Source organism: Pieris brassicae, chromosome 1 (assembly GCF_905147105.1).
Source record: "Pieris brassicae chromosome 1, ilPieBrab1.1, whole genome shotgun sequence".
Taxonomy (NCBI): Eukaryota; Metazoa; Arthropoda; class Insecta; order Lepidoptera; family Pieridae; genus Pieris; species Pieris brassicae.
In genome coordinates, this window is record NC_059665.1 from 14,431,483 (window position 1) to 14,455,368 (window position 23,886).

At 33.7% G+C, this 23,886-nt stretch overlaps 1 protein-coding gene across 3 annotated transcripts in view; it reads right to left on the reverse strand.

The window, feature by feature from the left end:
- LOC123714512 (transcription factor Sox-5) overlaps positions 1-23,886 on the reverse strand; it is a 240,543-nt gene that overhangs the window by 78,260 nt on the left and 138,397 nt on the right. The window contains exon 2 of one of the 3 annotated variants that reach the window (XM_045668802.1): positions 16,558-16,606. The exons of the other annotated variants lie outside the window; for them this stretch is intronic. The gene's annotated coding sequence lies outside the window, so the exon portion shown is untranslated. The remainder of the gene's footprint in view (positions 1-16,557; positions 16,607-23,886) is intronic. 3 annotated transcript variants of the gene reach the window in all.

Here is a 23,886-nt window from a genome sequence, read left to right on the forward strand (position 1 = left end):
AAATAACTTTTTGTATTCTCAAAGGCAAATAACATGTCAGAACAGAGAAAATGACACAATTGGCCGCCATTCACGGCTGAGGGTGAACTTATTGGTGGAAAATTACAAATCTCATAGAATGAGTCTGTATTAAGAATCGTTGGCTTATATTTCTGGAAGTGATTCTATTCATATGAAAAAATATACAAAAGATATGCTATTTATAGATAGAAGTATTTCTGGACCAAATCGACTTAGGGTTTTTCAAGAAAAGATCGTACTAATTCTTAAAGGGCCGGCAACGCACTCGCGAGCCCTATGGCATTGAAAGTGTTCATGGTCATGAAAGTGGATGAAGTGGGAGAGTTAGGTAATGTCGCAAGAGGAGATCCGTCTTTGCCTACCCCTTCGGAAAGAAAGCGTGACTATAGAAATAAAATCATATATGTTCTACTGACATTAAAGCCAGTGATAAATGTTGGAAAAATAATACAAAAATATATATATATATAATAAATAGATTACAGACGATTTTTTTATTACCAACCATATACATTTCGTGATGTTTTATTAAATCATTAATAAAGATATTTCAGTAGAAATACATTAATGCATACATAATTATGTACGCGGCTCATCCAGTATTATTAGCGGGAAATATTTTCTCAGTTCCAACAATGGGGAAAATTACCTACTGTGCGCGACACGGTGAAGCTTAGTCAAGGCTACAATGCTATGGAAATGGATTCTGCATTTATACAATAACGTATTCCAAATAAAAATACCTAAAGAAGGAGGATATAACCTCTCATGCACACGACGCGTAATAACGTTATACTAGAATAACATTTTTTTACTGCTTTCATAATAAATATGATATGTATTTGTATACTATATGTATGTATGATATATTGTTTCAAATAGCCCAATCTACAGAGTACTGGCTATCTTTGGAGGAGGCTTTCACCTACAGAGGAGTTCTTACAGAATGAAGAATAATAGTTTAATAGTAAGGTTAAGGAAAAACTAACACAAGTAAATTTAGGATACAAACTTAATTACTAACAAAGCCAATAATTGTATGTAAGTAAACTAACTTAATCTAACTTGTTTTATAAGTAAGAATTAAAAGGCTTTTTTATTTTTATTTATGTATTTGTATGTACCTTTAGTATTTTCCACATAAACATCGCAATGTTAATAATAAATTAAATAAGCTATAGTCTCCATAGAATTTTGCCGCCCGCCCTACAGTCGTCAGACGTCATAAAGATTATGTCACAAACAATGCAGTTAATATCACGTGAACAATAGATCAATCACTCGTAAAAGAATACGTTATTTAAGACGGCCATACAATTTCAAGGCTTGTCTTTGGCCTTTAATTTTTTTATCTAGTTTGAAGATAACTCGAGTTAAAATTTCTTTTAATAATATAAACTTTCTTATACATTTATTACCAAAATGTGGTTTACGGTGATAGACAATTTTGCCTCGGACCACTAGAACCATCTTCCTACTGAAGAAATTCCGAACCAATTCGACTTAGGGTCCTTCAAGAAGAGCGTACCAATTCTATAAAGACTGGCACTTGCGAGGTATCTGGTATTGTGAGTGATTATATCAGTACTACTTAACATTAGATAAGCATCCTGTCCGTTTGCTATATATTGAAAAAAATATATAATTTTTTCAACTTTAAAAAATGTAAATACCAGTTTGTATCGGGTTGGTTTACACAATTTCTATTTACTTTAAATTTAGGCCCTGAGTATATTTTTCGATATATCCTGAACTTTGAGCAGTGTTAGTCTAGTGGCTTCAGTATGCGACTCTCATCCCTGAGTTCGTAGGTTCGATCGACGTTTTTCTTTACCGTTCGACCAAATGTTAAATGCGCACATATAAAGAAAGTCCATTAGTGCACAGCCGGGGATCGAAACTATGACCTCATGCATTGGTGTGGGTAAAGCCACTAAGCCAACACTGTTTGACCAAGCGACAAAATAAAGACAAAAAACTTTAAACAATCAGTATAATATCTAATACGAACATAATTCACTGTAATTTGTCTTAATACCTTCGAATGTTTAAGACTATGTTACTAAATTTTTACCTTATTAATTAATTATATATATTATAAGTGTACGATGTGATTTCATCCTTGGGTATGAACAAGAGCTCCTGATGAATCTATTGTTCCAGGGGCAGTCAAGACAAGGGGCAAATGAATTACATTCATTGTTTGCATTTACACAATCGAATCAAATGTATTGTACATTGTTACTATAATGTTTCGGTACTTCCTCTAGATTTACGTGTTATATATTTTCTCGTAGTTTCTTCATTCTCTTTCTATTTTCTACACTCTGAACCCTGTGACAACCGTAACCGTTTAAAATCAGTTCCTACCATGCCGGGAGTTTTGAAGTCATATTTTAATGTACCAAATAGTGTATGTAGCATATGTGTACTAGTCACATCACACACGATATGTGTGTGTATAAATGAGCCTTTTCACATCAGTCCTATTGACGTTGAAGTCAACAGGCAACTGAACACGATGGGGTATTATTAAATGTTTATGAAACAAATGCAATTCACTTGAAACTACACAAAACTCTTGTGAATGAAACAGTGGAAACAAAAATGGCGGATTTATAGTTGACTTTAGGGCTGTCGACATCGTAAAAACGAGTAGGGTTTTTACTCATATAAACTCAACTGATATAACGCTTATAGATTACTGACTTCAGTACACGGTAATGGTTAAAAAATCGGCAGTGTTTTGACACGATTGTAGTTCATGTACCATACAAAATTACTCAATAGTTAGACGTTTACCACTTCTTATATAGACTAAACATAAGTAATTCAATAATTATTAAACTTTATAGTACATGAAGAACTAAATACTTGTATCTTTATATTAACAGTTAATGGGCAGCCCTAGTATAGCATGAAAATACAAGTAAGTACCGGCATTCGAGTCAAGATGCCACTACGTTTCCGCGCAGTTGCCCGCAAAGGAAAGCATTCGATAGAGAAATTTTGTTCCAAGCGTTTACTTCAAGACTATTCACTCTGATCCCATGTTATTTCAGCAACAAAATATTAAGATTACATCATTTCCGGCCAAAATAGAATTCAATGTTATAAAAATCGATTAAACTATACAATCCAAGCTAGAAAACACGTTTATCTATCTACATCTCCCTACAATGTCAGTCAACCCATAAAACAAACAAGTGCACATCCTTTGACAGAGAAACACAAACAATTGTCTAAATCATAAACAATGGTAACATCGCAAATATTATCTGCGCCCTGCTCAAAGTATCCCTACGCATAATGAACCATTCATACTGGCAAACAAACTCCAACCAACCATATGCAATAATTCTATACAGATAAATACACATCGGAAAAGTAGCAAGTGTCTATCAAATTACAAAGGAAACTGCAACGAAAATAGAAGACAGTAAAAGCTAAAATTAAATGACAAACATAATAGACATAAATCGTTGCGTGACTGATAAAGAACAGAAGCGATTTGACGACATCAAAGTGGAACACGACATATTACGCTTAAAATAAACACCAGAATAAATACATCGAAATGTTTGTTTCGAAATTTCGTCGATAGGGTGATCATATTCTAAATTATCCGGCAACAGAGGGCACTCGAAACCCTTTTGATACTGAGGATTAATTTGCCGTTTGTGAACTATTTGTCTCTGTGTCGGAATTTGCAATTAATAAAGAGATGTACGGGGATTTAGTAAATGCCCGCAAGTATTGTAAGTTGAACCTCATTTGTGGAATACGACTCGTGAATACCGACCGTCAACACAATAGCGACCGAGCTAAACTTTTCTAACGAACCGAAATTGTTCAGCTACATGAAATTTGAGCGAGTTTAAAAATGGTAGCCTATAATTTGCACATAAAACACATCCTAATGGTGCCGTACGTGATCACTTATTCGAGAGAGCACAAAGTATCTTCATCTGAGAGCAGACTTTGATTTAAATACATTATTCTTGTAATAACGGCACCGGACGAAGGGATCCCATTGAAGTCGTAGAATACATTATTTTAATTCGCACCACCTCTTTGTGACCCCATCAGGGAATTAATGGATTCAAAGCCTTCTCTTCCGTTCGACAAAGAATAATTTGCTAAGTAAATGAACGGGCAGACAATCCTGTTACGATCCAAAGTTTTGTTTTCGATGAAAGATTAAAGAGTCGCGAATCAGTGTGCCCCTTTCAAATCAGCTCTTTGTAAACGTTATCTCTGTTAATTTGTGAATAAAGTACACAGTTTTGTTTTCTAACTTTGATTTTGAATATAACCAAAGGTTTTTATACGTATTTACAAGTCATTCTCATATCAGACTTTTTTAATAATAATAATATATCGTTTATTTGCGAAGAATGTTATACATTCAGATAGATTATATAGAGAAACCGTACAATTAGCCATATAAAAATAGGCATGCAAATGTCATATTAATTATCATAATTTCACAATCTATATATATATAAATGAATCCCTATTTCCCTTGGTCACGGCATCACGCGTGAACGGATAGACCGATTTCGCAATTTTTTTTTAATGTTTGTTATTGTCACGAGAATGTTCTTATAAAAGAAAAAAATAAGAAAATTGCGCGGAAAGTTTTTTCATGTAAACTTTATGGGGTTTGACATAACATTGACAGAATGCATGCAGCAAATATCGTCAGAGGACGTAAGAATATCGTTTAAAACAAATGCTTCGATCGGAGATATTATATTGATAATCAATATTCATAGCTAAGACAGGACAACGTCTGTCAGATCCGCATAAAGACCCTTGCCTTTAAAAGCTAATTATCTTCCTCTTGAAAGCATTACACGGCAGAGTTCATCATATGTGATAGTGATAAAATACTTTGATAGCCATGGCGTAATATTTTTTTAAGTACATCGCAATGTAACATTATTGTTTAATTGTGTGGTATTCTTTGACTCCATATCTTTAAGGACTGTGGTTTGTTCTATATATTTTATAGGAATAGTCTGGACCAGCGGGTGTATTTTCTGATAAAAATAGCATGGAACTATATTGTAATGTTATAATTAAGTTTACTAGTAAAAGACATAATAATTAAAATATAGAAGCATAGTAATAGGGTTGTAGATATTGTAGAAATTCGAAATACTCTAAATTGAAATAGGTTGTCTAAGATACGGAGCAGTCTCAATTCAGTATTCATTGCTAGAATGGAGTAGCTATCGAGAATTATTGTCAAATCTCAGGGGTATTTCGACCCGACTGCCCCAACACAAGATGCACTGCGGAATAGTGAAAATGTTTCACATTTATAAAAGGCCAGCAATTTTATATATCCGTGAGTCTTTTCATATGTTTCAATACGATGCTTTTTTATGTATTGAACATTTGTTGATTAAAATATATTTTATAGGAAATCAAAAGATACAGACCCAGTTCATAGCTACACAATTATTTGAGGTATAACGTTGATTGAATAATACAGAGAGCAATTTTTTGACTTTAGATAATGAAACATTCGTAGGCAATTCATTAGAAGTCTGTCACTTATTTTGAGTTAACAATTATTTTTTGTAGAACGGAAGGCTCATCTGATGTTTAGTGATACCACTGCCGTTCTGCTGCAGTGATACCAACACTCGTTGTCAGAGGGCTCGCGAGTGGGTTGCCGCCCTTTTAAGAATTGGTAGGTATTTTAGTGAAGGACCCTAAGTCGAATTGTTTCGGAAATACTTCAGTGGGCAACCGTTGAGTTGTGGAATGACGGACGTCCAGGTGATACGGGACATGATTTAGTTATCATTCTAGAATACGCAGCTATATCACCGTTTATAAATGAACATCCAAGTCCAGTGTTAGTAGCAACTAACTAATTTTAATTTGATAAATCCAACAAAACTAAGAACCTCTGTGTTTAGTTTATATATTCTCTTAAAATAAATACACAATATTAAATAAGATAAATGAAGCATATAATTCATATTAACCCTTATATGTTTCGCGTAAAACCCAAGTCGTAATATCGACTGTTTATATATAATTCATAAGGTCCCCACATCACTATACCTTTGTGAATAATTTAAGCGTTTGATACACATTTGGGGGTTTTCAAGACTGTACGCTTCAATATCTTTGAAATAAAAAAAATCTTTGTTAGCTTAGTAACATTTTAAAGATTAATTTATCGTTTAATAATTGGCAATGGACGTCAAATAGTAAACTATTTTTAAATGTTTCTGCGAGTTGGTTTTAATTTTGGTTCTTAACTTTTAAGGACCGAAAGTTTTTTTTTTTAATGAACTGACGCCAGGAATCTCGAGGTTTCAGTGCAACCGCCACCCATGGACACTATCAATGGCAGAGTGCTCTCGAGTGCACTGTCGGCCTTCTAATAATTATTTCTTTTCTTAAAGGATCCTAATGTCAAATTGGTTCGGAAATAGTCTAAAGATAAAAGTCTCTTTCTTTATTTAGCAGTAGTTAATATCTTGAAGTCATGATCAGGAAACATCGAGAGTGAATTGTCCAGCGCCTGTCTTACTCCAGTATACAATTTTGAGGACGATTAGTCTTTGACTTGATCTAGTTTCTGTCCATGTGGTTGGTGAGCGGTCACGTGATTTTCTTTCTGTGTTGCCAACCACGATCCCCACTTTCTCATCGCCTCAAATATGACGTGGTGTATGTTAAGAATGTATTGGGTTTTTTATATGTATAGCAATATATAAATTATACGACCGCTATAATCGTTGTATCGCTCTCAAAGACTACATACAATCAAATCAAATTCTATAAAGAAATGACATTTTTCTATGGCATAGCTCGCGCTTAGACTCCCTAACGCATGTTTTGACTGCGATTATTAGATTACGTCTTGACACTAATGTGTAATCGATGCAACTAACATTTTCCTTATACACGAACATTATCATCGAAACTAAGACAAACACCGAATAGTAATCAATAATAGTACAACAATTAATTCACCCCAAACATGTTCTTAAGATACAATAGCTTCAATCTACGCTTTCTAACTAAATTATAGTCGACAATCCCACGCTGTCAGCGATTATTAACCCTTTCAAGTTACAATCGCAATTTGAGGTTATTTGTCAAACCGCGTATTTCGTTTAAAACCTCGTTTTAACATTTAACTCGTGATTTTCGACTCGTTAAGGTGATTCATATTTTGATTGTATCTTTTAAACCACATGTTGTAAGAGTGTGGTGTATTTGGAAAAAAGTACAGGTCTAAAGAACACGAATATAATAGACTCTATTGTCTTTGTCACTGATAGAGCTAAAAGAATTTAAAAAATTAACAATTCCAAAGATGTCCTCTTCAAACTTATGAACAGTTTTCATTAGTGTATATTGGCTATTTGCGGTTTTGCTAGTTACTATACTTGTAGATTTTAGCTAAAATTAGATAAATCATTTATCAATTTCCGAAACTTCTTAATTCAACTTTCATATATCTAGCAGAAGTGAAGTCAAGGTCAAAATTATTTATTTTCTTCAGCATAGTAAAAAACTTGAATAGAGCAGGGTTGGCTTAGTGGTTTCCAAGTACTTCAACCTTGAGGGTATAGGTTCGAACCCCAGCTGTGCACCAATGGACTTTCTATAAGTAGGAGTATACTGTGAAGGAAAATATCGTGAGGAAACTGACATGTCTTAGACCAAAGGAGTCGATCGCACAGAAGCTTAGCTACTTGCCTCATAGACAAAATATCACAAAACATACAAAGAAGGCTGCGACCTAAAAAGTTGTAGCGCATTGTTTTTTTTAAACACCAAAATATGTAATATTATTTCATACAAATACCTAATTGAATTTGAAAATACTTGTCTGCGTCAACACTAACTAAAAGCTCTAACATTTAACTTTTTCCCCAACGAAATTGTGTAATCCAAATAGTGGAAACTAGTGTTATTTGGGGATAGTGCATGTGGGAGAGGGTCTTTGTTTACCCAATATCGATGATATGAAGCGGAATAATCGATTCGACAAACAAGAGGGCTACCGATAATTCGATACGATTCGATTCTACATTGACGTAGTTTTGTAATATTTAATCCCCAAAGGTGTTATTACATATATTTTTATTATATTAATGAGTTGTACAAACATTTTTTTGACACAGAAGCCTGATTCTTGTTAATAAAATAATTAGTATAATAATATTTTTTTAATTGACGGGATTTCGGGTATATACGTCTACGTACCGCTATGTAACCGTTTATAAATGACACCCAAGACCAGTTTCTTTAAATCAATAAGTGATATCCTTTTTTAAGGACCACTTATAGAGTATAGGCTTAAAGAAAGGTAATGATTACGAAACAAATTCTACCTTGGCCTGGTATCACATCCGGTAACCAAACCACCTGTAAAAAACTGTTTATTATTTTTTTATACGACAACAGCAACCTTATATAAACCTATCACTTATATAATAGATTTACTTAATTTTCCCATGAATACGATTGCGGAGATAAACATCATCAAAACATAACAGTAATGTATATATACAAATAAATCTAACAAATATTACAAAAGTATCTTTACAAGCCGTCAAAGCCCTATTAACTTATTCCCATCAAAGCGTATACAATACATAATCAGCTAAATTCATAATAATTTCAAAAGGTTGTAGTTTTCCCGACCTTTGATTACTTGTCACATCAAAGTCCGAAGACTATTGTGATGGTTTCCGAAATTTTTCCATTCATACACTCCCTCATATTGGGGACTTTGATCACCGCTGCAATTACGTATGTTGTATGTTATTAGTATAGTATAGTATTCTGGCAGCATTAGAGGCACACAAGCAGATCTTTTTAAATTTGTTTTAATTTTATATTTATCAATGTTTTATTATATTACCATGGTATTAAAATTGTAAATACGGTATTGTGTGTTGGAAATAAATATAAATTGTATATTAATAAATACGTTTTAATTAATTGGGTATGTAGATAGATAGTATAGTATAGAATTGTTATTTCACTGTCTGAAAGTTCTTCTAAGAATACTCTTCAAAAGAAGTGTGCAATAAATATTATAATCAGTTGAGGCTGTTTTATATAGACAACTTCTAAACGTAATACAAGAAATTATTACTTAATACTTTACTTAGGGTAATATATAGCCTAGCATAGAGCAGTGTTGGCCTATTGGCTTCAGCGTTCGACTCTCATCTCTGATCCCTTTTTCCCTATATGCATCCCATTTAACATTCACTCGAACGGTGAAAGAAAACATCGTGTAGAAAACGTTTACCTTAGATCCAAAAAGTCGAGTATGTATGTATCACCTACTTGCCTATTAGATTGACAAATGCGGCCCAGACCTAAAAAGGTAGTAGTACCCCTATTTTGTTTTTAGCTTAGCATAGCATACTTATAGGTACTTAATTTAGACCTGTAAACGGCGAATGAATCTTAAAGAACATCTTAAGAGAGTGAAGCCTAAAAGCAAACTAATTCATCTGTCGACACCAAGACATGATTAAACGAAGATAACACAAAACATCGAAATCTTTTATATCTGTGTGTAAACAATCAGTGTGTTCTGACAATCGTACAAATCACAGTCTGCGCAGTGGCAGCCAAATTGAATGAAAAGTAAACATCAATTATTTTTATTGCCATGTGAGATTGCAGTTGAATTATTTTGATGACGTTAGATCTTCTACATTACATGATAATTTATGTATAACATTATGATGCACTTAAATGAAATTGTATTAAGATTTCCATTATTTCTAATAAATGTTTTCAAACTATTTCTTTCAACATCTACGATTTTGTGTAGGGAGCGTCAGTTAAACTAACTAATTAAGGTTTATTAGCGTTTTGTTTATGTTTAAAAAATATGTGGCAAAAACTGCCTTAAAAAACGCTCAGCTCACGACGGACGTTGAGGTGAATTTCATGCTCTGATTTGATGGCCGATGATGAAACTCAGCTGCAGGTATTAATCCGAACAACTCCTATCAGCACTCTCCGTGGTAAATCCTGTATAAGAGAGACGGCACATCTCTACGTAACGCTAAGGAAGCCGCTGGGATAGGGATGGTCCTCGGCTATTGGAACCGCTCTTAGTTGAATACGGTGACGTGGTAGGAGCTGGTACGGAGAAGTTATTATAAAGTATGTAACATTTGAAAGAAGCCCATATTTTTAACCCATCGTGATAATAGAGGAGATGTGAAAAGTAACAAATTTTAACTAATCAATCATTGATATTACTGCAGACACGTTTCATAGTAATTTTTATATAAAACGTATTTGTGTGAGAATTATCTATACAAATAGACCGGGTATTTGGCAGTTCTCCGAAGGGGAAACAAAGCGGCGAGCTAATAAAATTATTGTGTGCGCAACTGGCATTATCTTTGACAAGGAATTTGAGTTGCGTGGGCGGTTGTCGATGAGCTGTTTAGAATCGATGGACAACCGATATCCATAGATATGCCTAAGTGATATATCATAGTTATTTTTAATTTTTATTCATGTAACTACCATTAGAAACAAATACAGGGTTTAATTTTCCTAAGAAAGTAATAATAAAACTAATTAAAAATCAAAGCAAATTTAAAAAGTTTGTTCCCTGTAGCAGTGTACTTTTAACCCTGGCAACATTTCATCGCTGTATTGCGATACTTATTCGTTGAGAGAGGAATGCACCAGCTCTGGGCCACCGGTAATATCTAATTATTATATGAACTAGATCAGATCTTTATCTGCTCAAACTAAAATTCAATAATAAAAAAAACAACGAAATATAACTCCATAAAACGTTATCATGTTCATCATATATCGTATTTACAGTAATCGTAATGAAACCCTCAAATACATTTAATACATCTCTTGGTAATAGAATCTCATTGATTCTATTCACAAATATTACTCAAACAGCGAATTCACTGCAATAGGAAGCGGATGTTACTTCATTCTATGTCCGAATGTTTTAATTTTCTATAAAACACGCCAGACGCTGATTTCAGAATACATTTGTTATAATAAACAGTTCCCGTTTATCAAATTCTATTAAAATAAAAGATAATGAAACAACGTTTGTGCTGGAATTAAATGAACGATACAATTGCTTATGTTATATATGTCTGTAATTCTTGCTATTAAGTTTAACAGGTAAGAAGTAATGATATGTTGATAATATTATTAATTATTATCAAATATTGGCGGTAAAATGATTTTTATACAAATAAAATAGTTCGAGCGTGCTTAACAATGAATTTCATTTATTGTTGAAATAATTTAATTTTTAACATCGTGATCTATTAATAGACAATAGATATACTGTTTCTACAAACATTCCATAAATAGATGTGTCTAAATAATAAAACATTAGAGATTGTTAAAATTATCTTCGTAACCTAAATTAAGGCAGACAATTATTGATAATGCCACCGAATTGGAAACAATAAAATATACGGCGTACAAAAACTTCACATTATCTTCGGGTCAGCGATCGAGCAATTGTCTGACCCATATCAAAATACAAGAAATTTTTAATTATTATCAAGCATGACATTAAACAGGAAACTGTTGTATTAATCAAATATCCAAGAGTAAAAACTGCAAACGCATATGACAGACATACAAACAATCACTTCCTGAGCATCATTCTAATACTTCATTAGCAACTATATAATTACGGAAAAATAAACAGAACCGAATATACACTTCTATCATCTTTCTCCGTCAGTCGTGAAATCTGGGTAAATATTACATTTATGACAAGCTGTCTCTAAATCTGAAATAATATACAAACGTCTTCATAGGATTTCTTAGAACTCGCTGGAAAATTGGTCAATCTATCTTGACGTGCCAGATCTCTTCGATCTAGGCTGAATCTTATAAGACAGTAACAAAGGCATTGTGAGAGCATTAGTTTTTATCCCACCCCACGTGTTTCGACTACCGTCGAATTTTCTTTATACCTATTATTTGCATACCAACTGGTTCCGTCTATACGATATTAATCAAAGGTTTTATTAGTGAACATCAAAGAATAAACACAATACTAAGATCTCTTATAAGGTACCCTCAATACCATTGTTACTTTTGTCAGAGGTTGATTTATGAGCGGCCACTGTTGTTGGACCACTCCGTATTGTGTTGTCACTTTTTGTTTGGACCTCACCGACATTGTACTACCCCTTGCTTCGGTCCAGCTTCGATGCTTTTATTCAGGTTGATCTTTGATTCTAATAAAATCTCGTACAACTAATGTTATTCCGTTTTTATAGAATAGGTTAGCAAAGACATTTTGCTTTAAATCAGTAACAATACCAATGTTATCATAATACAGTTTTTAGATTACCTCGTTCACCAGCCACATTGTGATTAAGACAGTTCCCTCTGTATTAATATTAAATAGGTCTTCACAATGGACAACAACCGCAAACATTTTAAATTGTGCTCGTTTTTGCTTCACAACCCTTTGTCCTTCACTATCAAGTCCTTGACCGAGCACATTGTTCGACACAAAGCAGCGGCTGCGATTGAACGTTTGTAATATTCATGCTTCGTTCTTCGCATTCACGCGTCTCCGTACATCCACTCTTTCGGATCATTACGTTCTTTACTTTTGTATGATCCCCTCTGTTCCACATCTTTAATACACAATACATTGTGTACTCCTGTACCTTGATTGGCTCTTAATGTTTTTTTCATCGGAAATTTGATGTTTGTAATATTTGCGTCATCAATTCTAATTGCAACCCACCGGTAGCATAATAGTTATTGTTGTGAAAGCTTATTGGATGTTTTGCTCGGAATCTACAGAGTCATGTCGCTTAGTTGGCGCTTCGGTGGTTATAAGCTTAGCAACAATAAAATAATAACTTTCAAATAACTTGCAAGATGAGTACTTAATAATCCTTTTAATAACATGAAACGAGGAGTAATACGTTTCGCTAAAGCAATATTAATTACAGTTTTAATAAATGACATCAATGTTTGAAGATTGTTTTTTCTTTTAAATTCAACGATTTTAACAATACTAAAATTAACGATAAACGTTGTAGTAAAAACTTAAGTACATGTTCTTAAGCATATAAAAAGTATAAACGAAATAAATAAAGATAAGATGATCTCAAAGCAAACATTACGTCACATATCAAAATTAATATTCACTAAAACTTTTTATATATTTGATAGCGGTAGCGAAATACACGCCTTTAAGCCATGAAAAGTCTAAATCCGTACACAATCCAGTCATAAAATATGGCTGCAACAATAAAACCGAAGTGGTTTCATCTTATACGGAACTGGCGAAAGTGATTTTAGGATAAAGTTTTTATTGAAGCGTATTGCTGAATCTTCGCCGTATACTGGTTTATCACCTCGGAAGTCCCAGGTTCAAATCTGGGTAACAAAGATTTTTTTTGTAAAAAACGGTTCTCCTTAGTATAAAGTTTATTTTGTCAACATTTTATCTACATATTGATAAAATGTTGTATCACAAAAATTACAATAAAATTTATTAGTTAAAATTAGTTGTCAGTACCTTCAACCCCGACATACATGTAGGATCAAGAATCTAATCCAGGAGCTCTGGGTGATACTCAGAGCAAAGAGAAATAGCGAGCAGACAGTGTTCGCTCATAATATAACTGGTATGATGTCGACAACATTCTGACTCTAATGACTCAAAATTCGTGTGTGAGATTATCAAAGGCCATCGTTAAATCAACCGAGAACAATGTCTAGTCTAAATTGCCCCCTTATTTTATTTTTTATGAATTATCGCCTTCAAGCGTAATTTTTCTTTTGAAGATGCGGTAGCATCCATCACGATCAGATTTAAAGCTTTTGTTTAGTGCGGGATAGAGAGGGAAGATACATTAGTCATCGAATATAGTTTTGTTTCTCTTCGTATGCGCGGATTAAGATGCCCCATTGTCGGAAATGTTCAAGATTTCATTGTTAACTTTGATATGAACGTGTTTCCCATATCGGAATGTGGATTCGTAACAAAAGATTACGGGAATTCAATCCACACATCAATCTTAGACATTACGATTTAACAAGTAGTGTTAGCGGAATGGTTTCAAATTTGAGGTTTTAGGCCTAACTAAGCAGAACTTCTTCCTGTGTTGCGGACACACATTAACAGTCGTAAAATTACACCTGTGAACTTTGTTTTCTGTCAATAAAACAAATAAAGTAATGCGTTTCCAATGCGAAGCCCAGTGGAGAAATTTGTATAAAACTGATCCCTGATATAATTTTATATTTTCTAATACCGTGCCTGATTATGAAATAGTACTAATAATTAATATATATTATTTCCGTATATAAACTAAATGTTTAACGATTGCCACATTACAATGTTACGGTAATAATTCCCGAGGTAGAAACATGTACCTATAAAACACGGTTAATGGCGAAAATACCATTAACACTAGGCTAATTAAACAGCCCTATAACGTTAACAATTATTGCGCGTTCTAAACTCACTGAATGAATCTTATGATATTCGCTAAACCAAAATAAACGAACGCTCCAACGGAAGCGCTTGATATTATTAGATACGACAATTCTATTATTTTTATTCGTAACACATCGGAGATTTGCTCATAAATTTTAGATGGGACGTCCACCTTTAGTGGAGAATGGTTCCTAGAACACACCCTCACTTCGCACCTAATTAAGCCGGATTGTAATGGGATATTTAGTGTCGTTATAGTTATAGATGATAAATTTTGTTTCCGCTTAAATATTTGTTTAAAATATGAATTCAGTTATACAAATACTTTTGTAAAATGACCCTGAATTGTTAAAATGAAATTAAAAATGTTATAACATCAAAGCGTCGAGTCTCTATTATTGAAATATACTTTGTCACCACATTATAAAAGCTAATAGCGACATTCTTTCCGCTCAGCTTCAATAAAAAATATCCTGTTCTCAAATCAGAACGGATGCTGGATTTTTAACTCGCAATCTGTACGCTTTCAAGTATTGTGTGTAATGTCATTTATTAGTAGCGACAACACGTGTTTTAGTTTCTTATTTCTCAGCGGTAAACCACATCGCTCAGCCAGCAACGCATTATTTATCATGAACACCATTTAGTTCATTGTTTCATAATAAAACATTAATTTTGTCAACGGCCTCCACGCCTGGACACAGTCCTCCAATATTAGAACTAAGAAAACTCGGACCGATAAATCTAATTCTTTATCTCGCGCGCGTCGCGACAATCTTAGAATTTAAAGTGAAAATAAATAGACATTCGCAAATGACATCCTCACAATGTTATTCAAACAAGGAACACATGCGAAATCTTGTACAATTCTCAACAAAAACAAAGGGGCCGTTGGCAACAAAAAAAAAATTAAAATCACGTGCAGCGGTGAATGAAAAAGGGACAACAATATGCCTAATCTACAATCCATGTCACAGGGTAAAGGTTACGAAAGGTTGTACAAAAAACTGTCTCAAACCGATCTAATAAAATCTTCCGAACCCGGTGATGTAAATCTTAAATTGAATTTTATGATGCGATCTTTAAAGTCTATGTTATATCGCGTGGAACAGGATTTGAGCGCGGCATTGTTCGTACCTTAGGGAGAAGAGACAACAGATTTTTGTCTTTTTTTGCTCATTTTCACATATGGCATCGCAATCCTGGATATGTCACACATGTGTCGGTTTTGGGTTACTTCACAATAATGACTGCTCTTCAGTTTCTCATATCTTAAGCGTCCATTACATTCCGTTGGGATCGTTCTAATTTCTAAAACGTCAACGCACTTTTCTGTTCCTTTGAAGTTGAGTTTTTAGTGGTACGCGATATTCCGCTTTGAGATGTCGTTTGCTTATCAACAGGTGACATTCAATACGACTGTTTTCTTTCGCCTTAATTGAGCGTCAGGTGATCCCGAAATAGCCGTGCTACGTCACAGGGTAGACCATTATCGGTCTTTTTACGGCAGCAACAAAAGCGATAAATCGTGGCGCTGCTACTGAATAAGTAATACTAAACCGAAACGCTACTGAAACTTATCTGGTCAATAAATTTAGTTCAAACATAAATAGAACTATAAAAATTACGAGTGAGATACATTAGGACAATGTTACGCGCGCATTTTACAATGGGTACATTATGGTTTAATTGATTCGGCCACAATGGGCTTTATGCGGCCAGTCCTGGCCACAAAGATATTATTGTCTATGGCCCGGCAGACGTCTGCTAACACTTGACCAGAGACAAAATGGCTTTGTAATGTTTGGCTGGAAGGCGCCATCCGTAATTCAATATGTATTCTAATTAGTGCAGTTTGATTTTGGTCGTAAATATATTCGGCGTGTTAAGAATAAGTTTCTTTGTTCTATATATTATATATATATGTATGGGAATACTTTTACGCATCATTGTGGATAAAAAATGTCAGATTTCTTCAACTCATGAAACTACTTTTAAACAGGAAATAAATTTTAGATTATTAAATCAAATACGTAACCAAATATATTTACCAATGTATACATAGTTCTACGACTATGATGGGGTATTGAGTTCATTTACCTGAAAAAAAAATTAAAATATTATTCAGACGTTACAGTTATATACATTTTAAACTTGCACTTATAAAAACTCAGCCCTAACATTAGAATTTTCTGCAAAGATCGCATAATGTTTGTTATAATCAATATCGTATGCTTTAAATAATCCATATAGATCTCCGCAATTGACAGTCTTACGTAAACATGTTCTACCGGCGTATGTTTATTTGTGAATAAAAAAATGGATTGACATGTTATTGATGCTGAAATAATTATCTTGTTGTTCATAAATAGAACATCTACATCTGTGATACATATTACGATGAAAAACATATGAACAACAAGTGATTAATGAAAAAAGAACGCAATTTTTCGTTACCACTTCATTATTTGTGGCCAGTGTTGCGCAGTTGAAATATATATATAAACTTTTTTGTGATGAGGTAAAATAAAAATAAAACAATAGACAATTCTCATTCCTTTCTTAAACGAGGTAAGTCTGGATATCCATAGTTCCCCTGATACTTTGAAATCGATTTTCCTTTAATTATAGTTATTTTTTTTCTCTTCGTGTTTGGTATTTATATATAAGTGCCTGTCACTTAACACTTTTGTATTTTATTTTTCATGTACCAATGTAGCGGTGTGCCGAGTATTGGCAATAAATAAATATTATAGTTATAAATATATATAGTTTGTTACATATATATTTGTAAACCGCTCTCGTAACAGCTATGGTTTATTTTAGTACACAGAGCCTAAAGAGCCTTTTAAGAGCGTACAAATTCTTAAAAGGCCGGCAACGCACTCTCGAGCCCTCTATCACTTAACATCAGGTGAGCCTCCTGCCCGTTTGCCCCCTATTTTATAAAAAAAAAGTTAATAAGAACTATTCTAACTATTATTTAGATTAATTATCATGTTATTACCAAACAATTGTTCGATACAAATTTGTGTTGGAATGTCAGAATTACAATTACTTAGGATTTTTTTTTTCAATATTCCTTTGATCAGTTTACGACCTCCGATAAAAGTTACTTCCTATACTTTGAACTAATACTTTGTATCGAATTTACCATAAAATTAACTCGCTTATGTCCATATTTATAATAAAGAATTTTATGACTCGACATCGAATCTAAAAATATTTCAGGATGCAGGATACTGTTTGAACAATGTGTTTCTTCTAGGAAATTGTTTATGGTTAAGAAAGATCATATCTATGGTTAAGAAACAAAGTTAGTTTTTTCTCATGACGAATATTAAATTTTTAATTTTACTAAAAGCTTCAGTGTTTTGCTTTGCTAAGTACATTATATAGATAGTAAAAAGTGTTTTTTTATACTATATCAGAACCAAATACTTGAGCCCGTACTCTGGAAATTCCAATAGCGATACAAATCCTAATAATGAATTTTTGTTCCGCACGATTCCAGGGCGATATCAGCCGTACAGATATTGAGAGAACTACATCATGCATTCAAAGACGTCGCGATTTGACGGTGTCATTAATTACAGAGTAAAGGCACTGATCAATATTCTGTAACTTCGATGGAGTTATCTCAATAAAAAAAAAATCAATGGCGCTACAACCTCTTAGGTCTGGGCTTCAGATTTCTGTATCTGTTTCATGATCGTTTGTGAATTGAATAGGCAAGTAGGTGATCAGCCTTCTGTGCCTGACACACACCGTCGACTGTTTGGGCCTAAGGCAAGCCGGTTTCCCCACAATGTTTTCCTTCACCATTCGAGCTAATGTGAAATGCGCACATAGAAAGAAAATCCATTAGCACAGCCGAGGATCGAACCTCAGGGATGAGAGTCGCACGCTGAAGCCACTAGGCCAACTCTGCTCTGGAGTTATCTCAATACCGTAATATAAATGTCGTGGAGGAAATCGTAGGAAAACTCAACACTCAAGTCTGGCTCTGTTGGAAGTTATAGAATAATTAGAATAGAGTAATTTATTGACAGTGTTATATTTTTATTAAATGATTAGAAATCAATATGGACGCGCCAATTAAACAACGTAGAAACCGTTTTTCTGGACATACGTATCTCTCTGATAATGTTATTATTTTCATAGCATATATTTTTATAAAAGTACATTTATTTTAGGTTCACCGTATGAATTAATAAATTAGTGTGAGTGCATGTTAGTCTTAAGTGCTGATCTGTCGTAAGTGAAAAAAGTACCCAAGAACAGGACGTCTTTCCTTTAATAGAGACTGTAATTAGTGTTTTTCGACACTTTCTTATATTAAATATTCTTTTCAGCAAATTAGACGTACATTACTTATTAGTCTTAAGTTAAGCTATCGTAATGTTCCTTGTCTCAGTGAAGAGACAATGTATAAGAAAAAAAAGCAGAAAGTTCTCGACGCATTAGGCACATCTGGCGATTACAAAAATATCAAATTTCCATTGCGATTTTTTGTTGATGTATTGTTTTGTAATCGTTTAATACGAATGGCATCGATTATGGCATTATATCCAGATGAAACTAAAATTGATTATAATTAATCTTCAACATTTATTTTTATTAATCTTCTATACACACAGTGAAAAAAATGTGTGCGTGTACTAGTGTACACATTATACATACACGTATGTAGTGAACTTCTTTATGATCTTATTTTTCAAAAAATGATCTACTTTATACAACTTTACAGAAATTGTTTAAATAAAGTTAAATTAGATAAAGTTACAAAAGGTCATAGACATGAATACAAATAATAAAATTATTTCTTTTTACCTTATTACTACTAAGATTATTACAGAATTTCATTAATTGTAATAGAGTTATTACTATCATTGTTATCGTTATTATATATTTTTGTTATTAATGGCTTCGAATCAACCGTGATAGGGACAAGAAAAAGATGGGGCGTAACGGAACATAATAAATAACTCACAAGTACGAAAATTTGTTTTTCTTCAGTCAAGTGTCCAGTATTACTTTGGTATGTCAATATAAATATTTGTAGATAATATGATGATCTAAATAGCTTCCTCGGGTGGTGTATTTTCAAATTTCGAACACCTACTGTGCCCTTACAAAAATTCAACAATAGTACATTCTGATCTCACGTGCGTATTATAAAAGCGTTTCCTCTACTCAAATGACGTGTGTACAGGAAACCCTTTATTCTACGATCCTGCTATGATGCGCGCGAGCACGTATGATTATTATGTCAAGGTTTTGTCTGAGTTTCGGGGTAATATAGTAAAACAGAAATAGCTTGTTTATGGCTTAAACTTTATCCATAATTGAATTAAAGCGTTATTATTCCGTAATAATATTGATCTCTTTTCATCATAACGAGAGAGAACGAGACGAATAACTTAAGTATGACAACAAAAACAACACATTATTTAAAGAAACGAATCATTTTACTATTACATTAAATCAATATAAATGAAAATAATTAATATACGTATATAGTACGTAAGTAACTGGGACCTACTAGTCAAATATAATATAAGGATATTTTCAAAACTATAATTGATATGTACCAATCATCCCATGGTAGTACCTTGCACTATTTTCTCAACCTACACTCACAAAAGCACTTCCTTACCATTCAATACGCAGTCCCAATAATTGTCCAGTAATTGCACAATAAAACACGTGCTAAGCAAACTGAAGGGTTCACTAGATCGCAAACAATGGGGTTGCTAGTACTAATGCTCCTACGACCTTTTCTTCGTTCATGAATGGTTTTGGTGATGAACGATAGCGGGAATGGAATACAATAATTCTCTCTTACAATAAAACTCTTCATATAAATCACTATATATTATTGTACTAAAAGGCCGGCAACGCACTCGCGCTCAGTTGCTGAGAGTATTCCTACGCGCACTTAACATCAGGTGGCAGCCCCAGAAAATTGTTGGAAAACAAGCTTCTGTGTTGCCTAACTACACCGATACGATAAAACAATATCCAAAAATATTTTGTACTAATGTTCTGTCAAAGGAGACACTAGTTACTTACCAAGTGCTCAAAAAACAAAAGACAAAAACACATTCTGTTACCAACTCTACAAACAATATTTAAAAATATTTCGTGATATGGACTGTTTTGTCATTGTCAAATCACAAAAGAATTGAAAAATAAATAGATAAATTCTCTTGGCAAATAAGTACACCTATTTTGTGCCAATTCTTTGTGAAAAAACCTCTATCAGTTCAGGTTCTAGACCACACAACCTCCTTATGTTTAAGCACCGAAAGAAGCGGAAGGGAATTGTCTGCGAGTACAAATTACAAGGGCCCCGAATCAAAGGGGCAGCCATTGTCAATGCCCAATCGAGTTTATTTCGTATGAAAATCGGACCAACTTGTTTTTAAAAGGGTGACAAATTAAATTACAGACGTTCCGTGGCAATAATTGGCCAATCAGGCGTTATTTTGATTTTATATTTATTGTAAGTTGAATGAAGGGTAATTATTCAGTTTTAAATATGATTTTCAATAGATTTTAGAGGTCTTAAAAGCTATTATCAATATTCCGGTCGAATCATGGCTGTGTACTTTCTGCGCCAAGAATATCCTATAGCAAAGGAAAACATGGCGATGAAGTAACCAAGCTTTAAAGATAACGCCATCTAATTGCGTATTATATTTTTTTTAATAAAAACTTCGTCGGCCTAAACATAATAAATATGTATTTAAGTGTAAAATTACGTTTTGATTACACAGAAATAATGTTCAGAATTCCCAAATCCAAGGTGAAATACGAAAATCCTATTCAAAAGTATATTCTTATATTCACAATGGAGAAGACGTGATGGGAATTAAAAAAACATAATAGGGTGATGGTAATGCTGCCAAATTGACAACTGACAATGCAAACGTGTAACGTGACTGTCCTACATAATTCGGCCGGGTTTTAAGATGTTCAAGATTCTGTAATTTTTTTAATACATATTGTATATGTTGTATTTATAAGTGTTTTTATCTATAGGTACACTTAAGATTTTAATTAATTAAAAATATGTATGAAAATTAATTCCAATTAGGTAACAACACGAGCGTGCATAGTGAATGTCCTGGATGAAGAGAGAGAGAAATATCAGGACTGATGCAGGTGGTTTATTTGACACAATATAGGTTTATAATCCAGCAGAAGTCGTACAGGTAATATAAAATTATAAGGAAATATTGGACCCCAAAATCATTATCATTATCGGGCGCCAAGGCAGAATACAAAATACAGTCCGTTCACCGACGACCATCATACTTTACGGCGTTTCTTAATGTAGTTTTGCCGCGCACCACCGCTATGTGGAGCTTCCCACTGAAGTATTTCACAGCCACTTCAAAAGCATACCAATTCTTTAAAGGCCCTTATTAAGAGTATCCAGGGTAGCTCGTGCCCGTTTGTCTGTTATGTCAAAAACAAAACACATGACAGGCGAGAGCCGGGATTTCCATAGACAAACTACGCTCTATAAGTGAAATAACATAATCACAGAATTCCAAAATGTAGGTTTACGATGTATAATGTTATTTGCAAAACTTTGTATATCAGAATTATTGCTTTAGTCATTCGATACGCGTTTGATTTTCACGGGTTTGTTTATTGGAAGATTGTGCAATAAAATCCAGACTACCATGTTTTATGAACTGAAATAGATGCATATGTTGAGGGTAATATATACTTGTTGTAGCTTGAAGCAGTTGGTGAGGAAGTTTCCTCAAGATAGAGAGAGATGGCGCCAGTTGGAGGAAGCTTATAAGAGAGAGAAGTCCTTGAATAAACAAATAGTGTACTAACTATGAAAAATATGGATGAATGTTTAAATGAATAAATGATGCTTAATTATTATAAATAAACTTGTTTTAGGCCAAATAAGATTACAGTGTTTATATAAACAATTTATTTCAGAAAAAAATCACTTCAAGTTATAAATAGTTCGTGCTTTAAGAAGAGATATACTGCCGAGCCCTACATTTAAACACAATTAAATAATAAAGAATCAAGCTTTTTAGATAAATAATTATTTATCAAAAAATTCGTATTTACGAATGCTAAATACACGAACAGAACACTGTTGGCCTAGTGGCTTCAGCTCATCCCCGAGGTCGTAGTGTCGATCCCCGGCTATGAACCAAAGGACTTTCTTTCGCTGATTTAACATTCGCTTAAACGGTGAAGGAAAACATCGAGAAAAAACCGGCTTGCCTTAAATTGCCACTGATTTATTTTTTAAAACATGAACACACTTAAAGCTCCCGCAACCTAAAATCTGTATCTATAAAATATTGAAAGCTCTTGGTTATCTAAACAAGCGGTTAGTAATAAAAATATATGCCCTAACCACGATATACATCCTATATATGTTAACCACATCTCCATGTTTAATTTTTTATTTATTTACATCATCCGGTGTATGTTAGATTTTGATTCGATTTACGACTATTTTATGTGGCCACTGTTTTGTATAAATAATAGTTTCCTGTTAATATTTGTAATAACAATTGTGATATAAGCCCATCTTTTAATAGCCGAGATATCCACAGCTGGCGCTCCCAGGCAAACCTGGCGTCGTGCAGTTGCAGATGAGGCAAACAGAGCCGGAAAGAAGTGCGAAATACGAGGCTTAAGACTGAACGCGATGGAACACACAGTGGACGCCCTCTTTCCCATCTAGGGGTTATAGGCCAATCGAGTAAGTAAGTTAACCACAGTTAAATAAAATTTAAAATGTATAAGTTTTGCGCTTTTTCCTCCCAATCAGTCTTCCCCATGTGATCGAAATACTTACTGCTAACACAATGATAGTCCACGAAAAGACCTTGAAGTTAATGTGATAATAATATAGAATATACCTATTCTACTTAGGAAGCAATAAGCTATCTATATCAGGATTCTGGGAGCATCCAAGACTACAGAGACGAGTGACTAGAGAAGCAGATAAGGTGATTCTTGTCGCAGCACTACAGGGACTCATATATTTTAATAGAACATGGGAAGGGCTAACGGACAGGATAGTAAACTAATAATAAGTCAAGTAATGAATAACCATTATATAGCATAATAGACACTTAACATTATAGAGTTCGGGTCTTATACTAGTGCGACATGCCTGTATTAATAGAACCTTCACTAACGATTTCGTGTACCGTCTAGATATCCAGAAATCCCGTTATTCTGATTGTGATATTGAGAAGCTATTCTAAAGATCTATGTAGTTTGTGACACAATTGGTCTAGGAATAATGGTGTACCGAATATTTGTTTAATATCAAAAATAAACTGCAAAAAGTGTGTTGGCCTAATGGCGTCAGTGTGCGA